Source organism: Kogia breviceps, chromosome 15, assembly GCF_026419965.1.
Source record: "Kogia breviceps isolate mKogBre1 chromosome 15, mKogBre1 haplotype 1, whole genome shotgun sequence".
NCBI classification, from domain to species: domain Eukaryota; kingdom Metazoa; phylum Chordata; class Mammalia; order Artiodactyla; family Physeteridae; genus Kogia; species Kogia breviceps.
In genome coordinates, this window is record NC_081324.1 from 6,655,033 (window position 1) to 6,672,861 (window position 17,829).

Sequence of the window (17,829 nt, forward strand, 5' to 3'; positions counted from 1 at the left end):
GTGAGAAGCAGAGCCAAGTGTCCTATGACCACCCCAGCCAGAGCTCCATGAGGTGGGAACTTTGGTGGGTGCACCCGCTGGCCACAGGGACATCTCGGACAGCCCGCTCAGGCCCTGGTGCCTTAGAACAGCCCACGGGAGGGAGGAGAGGCAATGGGTCCGCCCATCTCTCTCCAAGGTCAGTTTTTTCTCATTGGTCAAAAAGTTTTCCCACCAGTAGTGGGAAAACTGCTGGTTCCATATAGTAACTTCCAACTTAATTATTTGGGAAGCCAGACCCCAACCCATTTTGTACCATTGTATCCAAGTCCTGAAGTGATTGGAAAAAATGGACTCTGGGTGAGACTTAGGAGGCCACCAAGGAGGAGAGTCTGGCCTTTTTTAGCCACTCGCTCCAGGCAGCAGGGGGTCAGCCTAGATGGACAACATAGCAGGACATTACGTCCATGGTGACACATTCCTAGGATGTGGCTGTACCGCTTGCAACCACAATAGTGCTATTTAAAACCATTTTAATGGCACTATTCACAATAGCCAAGACATGAAAGCCACCTAAGTGTCCACCAACAAGTGAATGGATAAAGAAGATGTGGTGTGTATATATACATATATATACACAATGGAATACTACTCAGCTATAAAAAAGAATGAAATAATGCCATCTGCAGGAACACGGATGGACCTAGAGATTATCACTCTGACCGAAAAAAGTCAGACAGAGAAAGACAAATATTATATCACTTACATTTGGAATCTAAAAAATAGTACAAATGAACTTATTTACAAAACAGAAACAGACTCACAGACAGAAAAGAAACTTATGGTTACCAAAGGGGAAGGGGTGTGGGGAGGGATAAATTGGGACTACAGGGTTAACAGATACACACTACCATATATAAAATAGATAAACAACAAGGATTTACTGTATAACACAGGGAGCTATATTCAATATCTTGTAAAAACCTATAATGGAAAAGAATCGAAAAAAGGAATATATATACAGACACAACCAAGTCACTTTGCTGTACACCTGAAACTAACACAATATTGCAAATCAACTAGACTTCAACTTAAAAAAATTTTTTAAACAATTTAATCATGTAGAAAATTTGTGTATAGTACAATACTAAGGGAAAATAGAATTTTTTTAAACTGTGTATAAATTGTTTCCATACACCTTTTGGCTCTTTTGAAATTTTTCTTTTTAAGCATTTAATACCTTTACAAGTCTGTAAAATGGTAGAAAAGAGTATGTCAAGAAGAGGATTCAACAGGTTTCACAGTAATCACGTAGGAAAGTGCAAGATACAAAGGGACCAGGTACACTCCCAGGGCAGCCGGACCCCAAGGTGGGAAGAGGAAGGGCCCAGCCCTGGAGAGAAGCTAGGAAGTTAAGGCCATTTTCTGAAGAATCTTGTACACCCAGGCCTTGGTTTCCCTATCTGTAAATTTCAGGTAAGATCTTCACTTGGTTTTAATGAAGAGAAAGTGAGGAAATGCATTTGTCAGCCGACTTACATACTTGACACCACACTTCCTTTCTAACTGCTGCAATGTGGGGAGATTTCCTTATGGCACTTTCCATCTCAGTGACCATGGGCTTTTTCAAATTTACCTTTTTATCAGGAACTCCTCTCTAACTAACTTTATTTGACAGTGCAGTAAATAACAGATGTGAAACTTTTCATATCTGTACTGAAAAAAAGTATTACAAAATAAAGTTGTATAAAGCCTCAAGCTATCATGATAACTGAACAGCAAAATACTTTGAAAAAAGATTGTTGTGGAACATCCGCATCTCAACAGAGATTTTCTTTTAGTGTTGTGACTGTTTTGTACTTTCCAAATTTTCTACCATTGGCATAAATGTCTTGTCTTTCAAGAAATACATATTCTTCTAATATTTCAAATAAAATGATATATCAGTTTAAGACACATTTTTAAAAGATCGTGTGCAATGCTGATAGTATGTGGTGACTCTGTCATTCCATAAGAATGGCAAATATATTCAATCTTCCTGGAAAACAAATGGCACATCACATTTAAATGATCACACTCATTGGTGCAGTAATATTACACTTCCAAATCTCTCCCAAGGAAAACGTTTCAAATGTGGATGACATTTCATGCACAAAGAAATGTTAGAGAAAAAATGTTGATGCTATTTCATATACGATCATGAAAAATTAGAAAATGTCCCAAAACAGTGAATGATTAAGGAAATTGAAAAGTATCCAGACCAGAGGGCAGAGAGCAGAAGCAAGAAGAACTACAATCCTGCAGCCTGTGGAACAAAAACCACATTCGAAGAAAGAAAGACAAGATGAAAAGGCAGGGGGCTATGTACCAGATGAAGGAACCAGATAAAACCCCAGAAAAACAACTAAATGAAGTGGAGATAGGCAACCTTCCAGAAAAAGAATTCAGAATAATGATAGTGAAGATGATCCAGGACCTCAAAAAAGAATGGAGGCAAAGATCGATAAGATTCAAGAAATGTTGAACAAAGACCTAGAAGAATTAAAGAACAAACAAATACAATAATTGAAATGAAAACTACACTAGAAGGAATCAATAGCAGAATAACTGAGGCAGAAGAACAGATAAGTGACCTGGAAGACAGAACGTTGGAATACACTGCTGTGGAAAAGAATAAAGAAAAATGAATGAAAAGAAATGAAGACAGCCTCAGAGACCTCTGGGACAACAATAAACATAAAAACACTTGCATTATAGGGGTCCCAGAAGGAGAAGAGAGAGAGAAAGGACATGAGAAAATACTTGAAGAGATTATAGTTGAAAACTTCCCTAACATGGAAAAGGAAATAGCCACCCAAGTCCAGGAAGTGCAGAGAGTCCCATACAGGATAAACCCAAGGAGAAACACGCCAAGACACATAGTAATCAAAGAGGTAAAAACTAAAGACAAAGAAAAATTACTGAAAGCAACAAGGGAAAAAGGACAAATAAGACACAAGGGAACTCCCATAAGATCAACAGCTGATTTCTCAGCAGAATCTCTACAAGCCAGAAGGGAGTGGCATGATATACTTAAAATGATGAAAGGGAAGAACCTACAACCAAGATAACTCTACCCAGCAAGGATCTCATTCAGATTCGATGAAGAAATCAAAAGATTTACGGACAAGCAAAAGCTAAGAGAATTCAGCACCACCAAACCAGCTCTACAACAAATGCTAAAGGAACTTCTCTAAGTGGGAAACACAAGAGATAAGGACCTACAAAAACATATGCAAAACAATTAAGAAAATGGTAATAGGAACATACATATTGATAATTATCTTAAATGTGAATGAATTAAATGCTCCAACCAAAAGACACAGGCTCACTGAATGGATACAAAAACAAGACCCATATATATGCTGTCTACAAGAGACCCACTTCAGACCTAGGGACACATACAGACTGAAAGTGAGGGGATGGAAAAGGATATTCCATGCAAATGGAAATCAAAAAAAAGCTGGAGTAGCAATACTCATATCAGATAAAATAGAATTTAAAATAAAGAATGTTACAAGAGACAAGGAAGGACACTACATAATGATCAAGGGATCAATCCATGAAAAAGATGTGTAACAATTATAAATATATATGCAACCAACATAGGAGCACCTCAATACATAAGGCAACTGCTAACAGCTATAAAAGAGGAAATCGACAGTAACACAATAATAGTGGGGGACTGTGACACCTCACTTACACTAATGGACAGATCATCCAAACAGAAAATTAATAAGGAAACACAAGCTTTAAATGACACAATACATCAGATAGATTTAATTGATATTTATAGGACATTCCATCCCCAAACAGCAGATTACACTTTCTTCTCAAGTGCGCATGGAATATTCTCCAGGATAGATCACATCTTGGATCACAAATCAAGCCTCAGTAAATTTAAGAAAACTGAAATAATATCAAGCATCTTTTCTGACCACAATGCTATGAGATTAGAGATCAATTACAGGGAAAAAACATAAAGAACAGAAATACATGGTGGTTAAACAATACGTTACTAAATAACCAGGAGATCACTGAAGAAATCAAAGAGGAAATCAAAAAATACCTAGAGACAAATGACAGTGAAAACACGACAACCCAAAACCTATGGGATGCAGCAAAAGCAGTTCTAAGAGGGAAGTTTATAGCAATACAAGCCTACCTCAAAAAACAAAAATCTCAAATAAACAATCTAACATTACACCTAAAGGAACTAGAGGAGATGAAGAAACAAAACCCAAAGTTAGCAGAAGGAAAGAGATCATAAAGATCAGAGCAGAAATAAATGAAATAGAAACAAAGAAAACAATAGCAAAGATCAATAAAACTAAAAGCTGGTTCTTTGAGAAGGTAAACAAAATTGATAAACCACTAGCCAGATTCATCAAGAAAAAGAGGGAGAGGACTCAAATCAATAAAATTAGAAATGAAAAAGGAGAAGTTACAACAGACACTGCAGAAATACAAAGCATCCTAAGAGACTACTACAAGCAACTCTATGACAATAAAATGGACAAGCTGGAAGAAATGGACAAATTCTTAGGAAGGTATAACCTTCCAAGACTGAACCAGGAAGAAACAGAAAATATGAACAGACCAATCACAAATAATGAAATTGAAACTGTGATTAAAAATCTTCCAAAAAACAAAAGCCCAGGACCAGAAGGTTTCACAAATGAATTCTATCAAACATTTAAAGAAGAGCTAACACCCATCCTTTTCAAACTCTTCTAAAAAATTGCCAAGGAAGGAACACTCCCAAAATCATTCTATGAGGCCACCATCACCCTGATAAGATACTAAAAAAAAGAAATTTACAGACCAATATCACTGATGAATATAGGTGCAAGAATCCTCAACAAAATAATAGCAAACAGAATCCAACAACACATTAAAAGGATCATACACTATCAGGTGGGATTTATCCCAGGGATGCAAGGATTCTTCAATATATGCAAATTAATCAATGTGATACACTATATTAACAGATTGAAGAAGAAAAACCATATGATCATTTCAATAGATGCAGAAAAGGCTTTTGACAAAATTCAACACCCATTTATGATAAAAACTCTCCAAAGAGTGGGCATAGAGGGAATCTACCTCAACATAATAAAGGCCATATATGACAAACCCACAGCAAACATCATTCTCAACAGTGAAAAACTGAAAGCATTTCCTCTAAGATCAGGAACAAGACAAGGATGTCCATTCCCACCACTATTATTCAACATAGTTTTGGAAGTCCCAGCCATGGCAATCAGAGAAGAAAAAGAAATAAAAGGAATACAAATTGGAAAAGAAGAAGTAAAACTGTCACTGTTTGCAGATGACATGATACTATACATAGAGAATCCTAAAGATGCCACCAGAAAATTACTACAGCTAGTCAATGAATTTGGTAAAGTTGCACAATACAAAATTAATGCACAGAAATCTCTTGCATTCCTATGCACTAATGATGAAAAATCTGAAAGAGAAATTAAGGAAACACTCTCATTTACCACTGCAACAAAAAGAATAAAATACCTAGGAATAAACCTACCTAGGAAGACAAAAGACCTGTATGCAGCAAACTGTAAGACAGTGATGAAATAAATTAAAGATAATACAAACAGATGGAGAGATATACCATGTTCTTTGATTGGAAGAATCAACATTGTGAAAATGACTATACTACCCAAAGCAATCTACAGATTCAGTGCAATTCCTATCAAATTACCAATGGCATTTTTTACAGAACTAGAACAAAAAAATCTTAAAATTTGTATGGAGACACAAAAGACCCCAAATAGCCAAAGCAGTCTTGAGGGAAAAAAATGGAGCTGGAGGAATAAGACTCCCTGACTTTAGACTATACTACAAAGCTTCAGTAATCAAGACAATATGGTACTGGCACAAAAACAGAAATATGGATCAATGGAACAGGATAAAAAGCCCAGAGACCGACACACCTATGGTCAACTAATCTATGACAAAGGAGGCAAGGAGATACAATGGAGAAAAGACAGTCTCTTCAATAATTGGTGCTGGGAAAACTGGACAGCTATATGTAAAAGAATGAAATTAGAACACTCCCTAACACCATACACAAAAATAAACTCAAAATGGATTACAGACCTAAATGTAAGACTGGGCACTATAAAACTCTTAGAGGAAAACACAGGAAGAACACTCTTTGACATAAATCCCAGCAAGATCATTTTTGATCCACTGCCTAGAGTAATGGAAATAAAAACAAAAATAAACAAATGGGACCTAATGAAACTTAAAAGCTTTTGCACAGCAAAGGAAACTACAAACAAGATGAAAAGACAACCCTCAGAATGGGAGAAAATATTTGCAAACGAATCGATGGACAAAGGATCAATCTCCAAAATATATAAACAGCTCATGCAGCTCAATATTAAAAAAACAAACAACCCAATCCAAAAATGGACAGAAGACCTAAATAGACATTTCTCCAAAGGAGACATACAGATGGCCAAGAAGCACATGAAAAGCTGCTCAACATCACTAATTATTAGAGAAATGCAAATCAAAACTACAATGAGGTATCACCTCACACCAGTTAGAATGGGCATCATCAGAAAATCTACAAACAATAAATGTTGGAGAGGGTGTGGAGAAAAGGGAACCCTCTAGCACTGTTGGTGGGAATGTAAATTGATACAGACACTATGGAGAACAGTATGGAAGTTCCTTAAAAAAGTAAAAATAGAATTACCACATGGCCCAGCAATCCCACTACTGGGCATATACCCAGAGAAAACCATAATTCAGAAAGACACATGCACCCCAATGTTCATTGCAGCTCTATTTATAATAGCCAGGTCATGGAAGCAACCTAAATGCCCATCTAGACGAATGGATAAAGAAGATGTAGTACATATATACAATGGAATATTACTCAGACATTAAAAGGAACAAAATCGGGTCATTTGTAGAGACATGGATGAATCTAAAGACTGTCATACAGAGTGAAGTAAGTCAGAAAGAGAAAAACAAATATTGTATATTAACACATATATGTGGAACCTAGAAAAATGGTACAGATGAACCAGTTTGCAAGGCAGAAATAGAGACACAGATGTAGAGAACAAACGTATGGACACCAAGGGGGGAAAGTGGCCGTGGGGGTAGGGCAAGGAAAAAAAAAAAAAAAAAGAAAAGTATCCATATTGTGAATATCATAAGAACACTAGAAAGTAAATCTGTAAAGAATTTTAACTTTTTATCATGGAAATGTTTAAACATGCACAAAGTACAGAAAATGGTATAATGAATTTCCAAGTTCCCATCACCTGGCTGCAACAAAGATCAACACATTTCCAAACCTACTTCATTGATAGTCCCATCTACTTCACCCCTCTCAAACACACATTTCAAAGCAAAGCCCTCACACTCATATCATTTCTTCCATAAAGTCTTCAGTATGGGAGCTTCCAAGGTAAGGACTTTTAAAACATCATTGCAACATCATTATTACATTTAAAAAGTTAATAGTAATTCCTTAACATAATCAAACATCTAGTCAAGTCATGAGGAATTTTAATTCTTCTAATGACATGGTAAATGCTTAGGATAATGTTAAGGGGAAAAGCAGGATACAAGTCTGTCCATTATTCAAATACATAAAAGTATAGAAAGAGATTATAAGGAATACGAGGGTATGCTTAAGTGTAATATCCATAATCTTGGCTGTCCACAAGCCCCCAGCAAGGACCCCGACTTGTCACTTTTCTGATGCGAACTTGAGGGTGGGGGGCGTTTATGGGCTGAGCCAAGCCCACCCCCAGACCACGCCTCCCATGAGCTCCATCTTCCGTGCAGAGCCCTGTGCTTATACTTTGCGGGAAGATACAGATACCAATTTGGGGATTTCCCAAATCCTTGTGAAATTTTCTTCCCAAGTGTCAAGAGATCATACGCAGCAAAATGTTTAATAAAGTTTCTTTCTATTGGAGAGATGATGGTTTCAAATGTATTTTTGAATACGTTTCTTTCTCTTTCACTTAAAAAACCAGGGTAAACACATGCCCTGTCACACCAGGTGGCTGTGAGAATTCAATTAGCCAGTGCTTCCCGGGCCCCCCTGCTCACCAGGGTACGCAGAGCGTGAGAGCCCTTTGCGAAGGGAGGTAATTACCGCGCCACGCACTGCGTTTATCTCTGGGGATAAAAAGAGGAATACAGAGCACTGGTCTTCCGTCTAGGAGGAACATACTCAGTAAATTTTATTTATTTTCTCTACTTTACCACAAAATGAACATTACTTTTTACAGTCATCGAACTATATGATCTAATTATAAGCAGCATAAACACGGCCTTTTTTCTCCAAGCCTGTGGGCTCCCTCTAGCATCTTGAGTTTAACCCTCTTAAATCCCTCATGTTCTTCAACCACTTAAGGCCATTATTTCCTTGTTCCACTTAACATTCAAGTAGGAAATCTCTGCTATACTATGTATTTTCAAAATTGAATAAAAAGGCAGTGTGATGAAAGCAAATTTGTCATGAGTGCCTGGAATCCTTTCTGAAGCCACTATCCAGATTTCTCTAACACAAACTTGAATGATAGGTGTGTTACTGGCTAATAATCATTTTAGATGAAGATATGCTAAAGATCTGTATTTACCTGTATCTAGCTATGACATACTGTATTCGTGAATGTAAACTGGTAAAAGATAACTTGGATTTTGAGTCTGAATCTTTTTTTTTTTTTTTTTGCGGTACGCGGGCCTCTCACTGCTGTGGCCTCTCCCGTTGCGGAGCGCAGGCTCCGGACGCGCAGGCGCAGCGGCCACGGCTCACGGGCCCAGCCGCTCCGTGGCATGTGGGATCCTCCCGGACCGGGGCACGAACCCGCGTCCCCTGCATCGGCCGGTGGACTCGCAACCGCTGCGCCACCAGGGAAGCCCTGCCTTCTTTTTATTTGAAAAAAAATTATTATTTAGGGAAGGTTGACTGGATAGTTATGTGCCTTGTGTGGGGTGTGTGTATGTGCAATACTGACTCGCAAAGGAGAAAAATAATAAAAGAGTCATTATGGAATCTTAAAAAGATGGGAATATCCCACTGATCTTGTGTCTATTTTCCTTGTAGTCATTTCAAGAATTCTGGAATTGGCTTCTCCTCGATTACGCTGAGGCTAACCAGGAAGCCAAAAAAAAAAAAAAGGAAAAGGAAAAAAAAAAATTGTCCACCTACTAAAGAAGAGCTCTCAGGGTTTCAAAGCCCCCAATACTCAGTACCTTCAAAGCAACCTCCAGAAGATGGACTTAATGAATGACTTAAATGAAAAAGAGAAATAATTGCACAATTAGAAAATAATACTAAGCAGAGACGGCATGCACGTTCTCTTCCAGCTCTTTCCTCCCTTGAAGGAAAGTAAATGGCACAGCATGAATCCAGGGTGCAGAACAACACACGCAGAAACTACTGCTCCTGAAGGGTTTTCAGGAGGACAGAAGAGGCCGCAGACGGTGGAGTAAAGTTCAGAAAAACGGCAGGGCATCTCGGACACGGATCCATCCATCCTACCTGACTAGAGCAAATGGGATCCTTGCAAAGCCTTGCCTGATCAGTTTCTATGCTGATCTCACTTCATCCATGGCCTGTGGGCACATGCAGGTACTTTCTAGCTCAGTCAGTGGGGCACACACACCACACAAAGTACATAAACAGCCAATCAAGCTTCCCTAAGTAACACAATTTTAAAAAATAAAAAGAAGGCAAAACCAAAGATGGTCAAGGAAAATCAACACGTTGTTCTAATTAGGTAACACTTACTTTAACAATTCCATTTGGATATTTTCCATAAACCAAAAGTAGGTTATTTCCCGAGTTCCACATTTCTCCTAAATTGATATGCTGCCCAGGTGTGGCTGTAGCCTGAGGGAGAGGGCCCCCTGCTGGGGCAGCCGGGGGGGGGGGGGGCCTGGAGGTCCACACCTCGCCCCATGCCAAGCAGTCTTCCACACCACTCCCAGACAGCCCCAGCTGCCCTTGGAAAAAAGACCCTGTACGAGCCATGCAATTATTTACCGTTAGAAGACAGTGAATTTCTCTTCACTGTGTTGCAATTTGAATGTAAATGATCAAATTGTATATGCAGATGAAAGTCTTCAAGTGTGCAACCCTTTTCACCACCACTGATCTTACTGTTATCAGCATCCTGCTCGCTGGACTGTATCAGAACATCAAGAAAGCACAAGATTACGTATCTCAACAAAAGTTTTAACAAACTCACACAATTCATCAACACAAATGTTGCCTCTTGTAAACTAAGATGACACAGTAAATTAAATGCTCCACTGGGACAGTTTTCAATTAGAACCGTATTAGTACAACTCAGTTCACAGTCCCCTCCCCCGGTCAGGACGGTGCATCGCCCTGGAGACCTGCCTGGGAGAGAAGAGGGCGAAGAGGAGGGAGCATAGCACCCAGTGGCTTCAGTTCAGCAGGTGAAGAGTCATCACTTGCCATTTGCTTACATGTGTTTCTGCTCCTTTAGTTTATTGTTCCTATTTATTTACGTGTGGGGGGGGCACATATGCATGTATGTCTGAGTTCGTCAGAGTTTCATTTTCTACATATAATCCACTACATCCCACAGAGGATTTGAAGCAGGTGTCATTCACAGGTAAGTAATGTATGCAAGTCACTCCTAGGAGAACTTCCTGAACACAAAAAACAGCAGCCAGTCTCAGGAGTTGCAAACGTTGGATGGTGAGAGAGCTCATTTCTAGCCACAGTGGTTCTGAAGGCTTAACAGAGAGGAGGGATCTGAGTGGGTCTTGAAATGATGTTAGGGTAGGTGTGGAAAGAAGACAAAAGACGAACATTTGGAAAACAAGAAAGGCACATGATTCAACCACACTTCAGTGTGGTTACCATTATTTTTACTACTTCCAATACTACTACCACGGCTGCTGTCACTCTGGTGACCTTGGTGATGATGATGTAATATACTGGGAACGATATTAGAACACACTCAAAGCAAAATCCTGAAACAGAAACTTAAAAAGTTGACCGAAGCAAATGGTTTGTGAAATGGAGTAGTACTAGAAAACATGGCTTAAAGTGGAAACGGGGTCTGAACTGTGGAGGCCTAGAAGCCCCCAAACACAAGGTGTTCAGATTTTCACCTGCAGGTCACAGGAATCACGGAAGGGTTTTTTTGCTGTAATGAAAGCGACGTGTCAGACATTTAACTGTGTAGTGATATGAGGATGAATCCAGGATGCGGCAGGAACCGACCTCAGTCAGTTCCACGAGGTGTGTTCATTCGAACCCAAGACAAATAAAACTTTTATGAAATTCTCTATTTCAGCTTCGAAAAAGACAAATGAATGCTGACAAGTCAAGGCGTAAAAGAAAGGATGCGGCATCAGGGTTGGAATTGTGCCCGGCGTTTCTTTTAATCTGTTTGATTAGACAGATTAAAAGAATCGGTTTGTTCAGAGGCAGGGCCCTGTTCCATAATTAAACATTTGTTCTCAGTGCACGGTTTTATTGTATCGTTCTGGAATGCCCAGGAAGCAGAAACGATGACAGAGGTCATTTGATTTTAATCGGAAGGGCTGATCTGTGAAGTAGGCACACACAGAATTCCACCCCAAATGCCGCAGTGTAGCTGGAATCAGTGCCCTGAGCACAGCTGCGACCAGGGGAAGCACAGCCACAGAGGCACACGCACGCAGGTGCTGGGAAGGGAGATTCATGGGCTGCACAGCTCTGCAGGTCAGGATTCCAAATCCACACGTTTTAGGAGGCGCTGATAAGTTACGCAGGAGACCAAAGGCAGCATGGCGGAGGTCTCTCCCATGACTCGGACCCAGATGGCACAGCCAGTCAGGGGCACCGCTGAGATTTCCACGGAGGGAGGTCCTTCAGGCCAAGAAGAACTTTTTACTTCCATCACATCAAGCACCTCAAAGAGGTGTGTGTTTACCCAGCTTTTGTCCAACCTCTCCCATTCTCCAGTACGACTCACCAACACCCCTACTCATAGCCCATCAGTGTCAATCATCCTTACTTCTGTCTGACTATATTCCTCAGATATTAGAAAGAGAGTAATCTATTTCTTTTTTGTTTTGTTTTGTTTTGTTCAGTACGCGGGCCTCTCACTGTTGTGGCCTCTCCCGTTGCGGAGCACAGGCTCCGGACGCACAGGCTCAGGGGCCGTGGCTCACGGGCCCAGCCGCTCCGCGGCACGTGGGATCTTCCCGGACCGGGGCACGAACCCGCGTCCCCTGCATCGGCAGGCGGATTCTCAACCACTGCGCCACCAGGGAAGCCCTAATCTATTTCATTTTAATTACTAAAAATAATCAGTCATTTATACCATCGTCACATTGCATAAAAGATTTGAGACAGCTTTCGGAGATATGTACAAGAAAACAGGATCATAAATAAATAAGTTGGGAGTTTGAAGCAAAGAGAAACGAGGAATAGAAAATAAGATGACTGGACTAAAAGTCATAAAAAGGTGCATATGCTAGAATATCATAGTCTGCGCTGATGTTTAGGGCTTCTTGTGTAAATCAGAGGAGACTGGTTGTTACAGCTATAGAAACAAGAGAAAATGTGAGGCTGATTGATTAGGCTGCGGGTGTGCCTTCACTATGGGTCTTTGGAAGAAGTGAACTGAAAATAAAGTGTAAGTCAGTTAAACGCCTAGGATAGAACGAGCTGAGCAGCTAAAATAAATGAGAAAAATAAGGCAGAGCCTGATGTCATGCTGTGGAGAAAGAGAGCCTACAAATTTCCCAGGGCTCAAGGGGTCAGGGAGCCCGGCAGGAGCTAGAAGAGCTCAGCCACAGCTCACAAGGTGAGCGGGACCAAGCGGGACTTGAAGCTTTACCAAGACGTCTACGGACACCTTGTCCAGTCCAGAGACGGGGGAATTTAGGTTAAGACATGCAGATTTCCCTCTGAGCCTCTTGACAGCCAAAACAAGGTAAAGAAGTCAACCATGAAATTGCAACAGCGTTCCTCAAACTGGTATCTGTTGAATGCTCTTCTGCCGGATCTAATTGAAAATGTGACTCTCTCTCTCTCTCTCTCTCTCTCTCTCCAGTGTAAGAAAAACTGGCAAACGCAGATTAAAACAGAGCTAATGCTGGTTTCTTCTCAACTGCAGGACTACACACGGACAGCAGCGTGCTAACATATTGAGACCGATATGGAGGAAAGCACAGAACGCTTTTTCTTACTGGCTTTGCAATAAAAAGGGTTCTGTAGAATACGGTTTGGGAAATAATGACTTTAAAAACTAACAGTGATCCAGAGGAAAAACATGTTCAGGAGAAGTTGCATTTTTCTCCTGTACTGAGACCTAGGAGACATCGGTGCTGCGGGCTCCCAGGAAGGTCAGACTGCGTCGGCGGAGAGCAGCACCCACCACGTTGGCCCACAATAGACGCCCTGATACATGTCTCCGATCACATCCCTTCACGTGAGCATGTGCTAAATCCAGGGGAAAACTGTAAATGAAAATGTAGGTTTTTTGAAAGGCCAAAGCTATTGTCTGATGGTCTAAATAAGTGGTTCTCTGGCGGTCTGACTCGATCCAAGACTAAAACTGAGAACAGCAAAAATAGATTACTGCATTTGCTTCAAGTCACCCTGAAGAGATGTTCTAGGCTGACATCTAGGCTGAGTTCCTACAGGATGAGTTACAGCTCTTTGGGAAGAATTTGCTGCCAATTACAGACAGATTGATTTATTTTGTGCATAAACAAAGAGAAAGATTAGGGTTTTAATCCTCTAATAAAAGTTAAGGATTTATGCTTGGATAGAGAGCTCTGAGATTTATACACGGAGATGAACAAAGGGAGGTTAGCACAAATGGTCAAGTTTTCTCAGCAAACAGTGCACTGGCCTGCTCAAAGCAAAGGTCTCAAAGTTCTACACTGTACAGCCTATAAATAAGTATTTTATCCTGGAGAATTTTTAAAGCCGGCGTTGCAAATTACTCATTTAAATCATTTAAAAGTTTTTCAAGATTGCACCCAAAGGACATCTAATTTTAATGAAGGTAACTTCTTGGTATACAGCCAAGATAAACTGGATAAAAAGTTAATCCCATGTAACTAAATGAGTTGAATAGGATTTTTGCTAGGAGCCAATTATATTTGGAGGAGTTCTGCCAAAAATAATGACTAGGTTTTCCGAGTAATTGATCTTAAGCCATTCTTACTGAGAGCAGGACCACTTACCAATTGAGGCCATGTCCAGTTTTTGACAGTAATGCCTTGTCTCCCTTTTAATTCTCCACAGCAAGAGGGCATCCAGCATCCAGGGAAGCTTCATGTCATTGAGAAATCAGATTAAAAAAGAAGGGAGGCCAAATATGGTTTCATTTGCCCCCTTTTGAAATTGTTCTTATCAAAGAGAATATTCTTACTCAGCTAGAGGCTTGAGGAGGTTTCTACATGAACCTAAACATCAGTCGAGGGCCCAAAAGGGCATCTGTAATGAGTCCTTACAGCCGAGCCTATTCCTCTCCTGATGATGGAGTTAAAGACTGGAGCAGAGGACCAGGCAAGGCAGGTGGCAATTATCTACCGTCTAAAAGGACTAGACCTATCTGTCTTAGGACAGATGTCCTCACACTCTGTGTACTGTGTAGAGTAGATACTGGTCTCTCCACTTAACAGGGAGCCCAAGTAGAGGCAGAGTCAACATCCACTACCCTTGGGCAGCCCAGACAGAATCGGGGTCCATGTGGGTTCTCTGCCTACCTCCGCCCGAGCCCCTCGTAAAACTACGTCCAAGCCTCCAATGTCCTGTGAAGCAGAAAAGCATCATTTGCTCCTTCTGAGTGAGGGGACCAATGTTTCCATCTGCCCCAAGTGTCCATCTTTTGGCCTCAGTCCCTGATTCAGGGTCCCTGTTATTACATTAAAGACAACAAGGAAAATAGCCAAAAATCTATGTGTTTTTTACAAAATGACAATAAACTTTTGTAGCGAAAGATAGCAAGCAGTGATACGGGCATTCAGAAATGTTTCTTTGCAACTTGATACCCTGAACTAGGCCTTGAGCCCCTTCCTGGATAAGGTCCACACACTGATGTCTGGCCAAGGTGCTGTGAACCATTGCAGAAAGATTTGGAGGTCTGGATGCCAATCTTCCAGCACCTTCCCCTAAAAACAGCCCATCACACGTAGTGCTCTGGGATCCTCTGAGCTTTGGAAGCAAGCGAGAATGAGACACTTTATACTGAATTTCTGGGGAGTAACTTTGCTGCCCCTGACATGCTGTCTCCCATTACGTACGAAAACCTTCTGCATGACACAGCCAATCACATGACAAACACACACCTGCTGAGAGCCTATCAAGGTCAAGGTTCTCTACCGAGGGAGACTGAACAGAAGGGTCTTTCCAGACTCAAGGGGCTAAAAGGCAAAACTGGGGTAAGGAAATAAATATATGCATCAGATTGACACACATGCAGGGATCCAGCCTTGGGCTCAAATCCAGGCTTCATTACATATTACCCCGGTCACTTTATTTACCCTTATAGAATATAAAATGTACAGCACAAAGGAAATTCCTTTAAAAATTGTAATTATTATTATCTATAAAAGATCCAGAAACTGAAAGAACTTTAATGATCATTGTTGGCCTAATATTATACATCAATCCATCTTCTAAAACAAATATCTATCTATCTAGAGAGAATGAGAGAATATATAAAAAAATATATAAATGATATCAATATACTGGTTAATTCTCATACTCCCCTAAAGTACTATTATTAACTCCATTGATTTGGCAAAGCTCACGTTACCTGTAAAGAGCAAAAGAGCAAGACTGGGTTCAAATTCTGACTCTATCTGCCCCCAAACCTGTGCCCTTTCCACTACTGCACACTGGGGGCTATAATCCAGAACTATGCTGTCCAACGTGATAGACACTAGCCAATGAGGCTATTTAAGTTTAAGTTCTAAGTTAAATTAATTAAAAATCCAGTTCCTCAGTTGCACTAGGGCTCAAAAGCTACATGGGGCGTGCGGCCGCCATATTGGACAGCAGAGACACAGAACATTCCAGTGGCACACGAAGATCGACTGGACAGCATTGATCTAGAAGGCAGACCAACAGAGGAAACTATTTGTTACAGACCAGAAAAATGGTATCTGTTAAGTTAAAGCATGATGAAATGAAGGTAAGTGATCCATTCTGCAGTTCTGAATGAAGCTGCCGTAATCATTATGAGCATAACTGGGCAAAACATCTGTATCTTCATCTTTAGGTCGAGACTAGGCAGGAGCTGGAAAGCATCTAAATTCCTAGACGTTTCCGTTATCTGGCTAATTAACATGCTTCCATCAAGCTCAGAGAAGGGTTCTTTGCAGTGTGAGTTTGTCTGTCTTTAGTTAAACTGCTGCCAGGAAAATAAAATGGCATGGAACACAGAGGCAAAACAAGGCATGAGGCATACACAGCTCCTGGACACATGCCAGCATCACCTCTTTTGTAAGTCTACTTAGACTTTTTCCCTGGGTGCTAGTCTAGATGCTGTTTTGTGCTTTTTGCTGCTTCAGACAACAGTAGAAATGACTAAGTGTTTGAATTAGCCTACCCTTCATGAATTCAGCTAACCAACCTTATTTTTAAAGTTATTTAAAAAATTATTTGTAGAATGATATCTTCATTCCATTTTTTCCATTCATTTAATCAAGAAATATTTATTAATCACCTACTACGTGCCTGGTGCTGGGCTGGATGTAAGTATACAAAGGTGAACCAAAATAAACTTGTTCACTACTGTCAGGGCATTTACAGCCTGAAGTCTTCTCTCTTCATAGAATATTTCAGTTTTACTGTGAAATATGAATTAGTGTATAGAAAATAATTTGACTGACATAATTCAGCAACTAATGACACATCCCAAGTACAACCAACAATTTAATTACCACTGGAATATAAACTTCTCGTTTACCATTTTCCTCCCTTCTCTGCCTTTTTACTGGTCTGTTTTATACCCAAAACCCTGTAAAAATTACAGTTATTCTCAGAGAAACTTTAGCTATGAGTACTTAATTTTCCTGCAAAGATGGGAAGAAAACTGTACAACATAGCTAACTGTACATCCAAACTTACACATAAAGTAGAGACACTAGAAATAGCCTCTGTTCTTAGCAGCTCTAAGAATTACATTCAGATGTTTGAAAGCCTGCTTTCTGGATCTGAGCACTTCAATTACGAATGGTGAGATGTGGACAATGCAGGAGATGAAGACTCTAAAGAATTCTTTCCTATAATCAATTTTGTTAATAATTCTTAAGAAGGTGAGCCTACAAGAGCCAGTGTCAGTGAATATTGTTTCATGGCCCGTGAAGTGAACCTGCACTCCTTCTGTGGCCTGAAGCCGAGGGCCCAGGAGCAGTGACCATTTCTGACTGGGTTCCTAAGAAACCATACTCTTTCTAAATCCAGTATTGTGGAAAATTCCACTCTAGAAAAAGAGAATCATAAGACAACCTAAAACAGGAAAACAATATCGAAGAATAGAGAAGGGACAAGACAATGTCAGAACTTTCATTTTTATGTAACACATCTCTATAGCATGAAAAAGAAAATTATCTTAGTATTGTCTGAAAAATTTAGAAGAATAAAAGGACAGAGTCTAAACAAGAGTTAGCCCAGTTAAGCATATTCAAAATAGGTGCGAATAATCCTAATAGTATCTATTCTTTTTAAGGTCTGCATTATTTTGACTCCGGTCAAACGAGGTAAGAAAATAAGAAGGAAACTACCCATATAAATGTGAAATAAAACAATGCAAACATCCT

The 17,829-nt window shown here is 40.1% G+C and overlaps 1 protein-coding gene across 2 annotated transcripts in view; it reads right to left on the reverse strand.

Moving 5' to 3' along the window:
• Positions 1-17,829, reverse strand: part of SOCS6 (suppressor of cytokine signaling 6) — a 1,023,578-nt gene that overhangs the window by 738,407 nt on the left and 267,342 nt on the right. For both annotated transcript variants that reach the window (XR_010836697.1, XR_010836699.1), the window contains one exon: positions 10,067-10,208. The gene's annotated coding sequence lies outside the window, so the exon portion shown is untranslated. The remainder of the gene's footprint in view (positions 1-10,066; positions 10,209-17,829) is intronic.